Below are 264 nucleotides of genomic sequence, written 5' to 3'. Positions count from 1 at the left end.
GTATCACTCCAGACCTTTCCCTGACCCACAAAGTCAGTCATTTCTAGGATGCTACATAAAGCTCTGTGCCAGACACGCGGTAATAAAATAAATCTCATTTCGACCACTTAAAAAAACAACAAAAACTGTATCCTTTCCGTAGCTGTTTCAGTTCCCTCACAGTCAGGCAACTCTGATAATCAAAACAGCCACTCTGAGGATCTCTGACCACACGTGGCTTACATGCAAATCCACTGGTTCCTTCGTAAGCTATCGAACCTCACA

Source organism: Galeopterus variegatus, unplaced genomic scaffold (assembly GCF_000696425.1).
Source record: "Galeopterus variegatus unplaced genomic scaffold, G_variegatus-3.0.2 Scaffold14112, whole genome shotgun sequence".
Classification (NCBI taxonomy): Eukaryota; Metazoa; Chordata; class Mammalia; order Dermoptera; family Cynocephalidae; genus Galeopterus; species Galeopterus variegatus.
The sequence above is the reverse complement of the archived record's forward strand: the minus strand, read 5'-3'. Positions refer to the sequence as shown.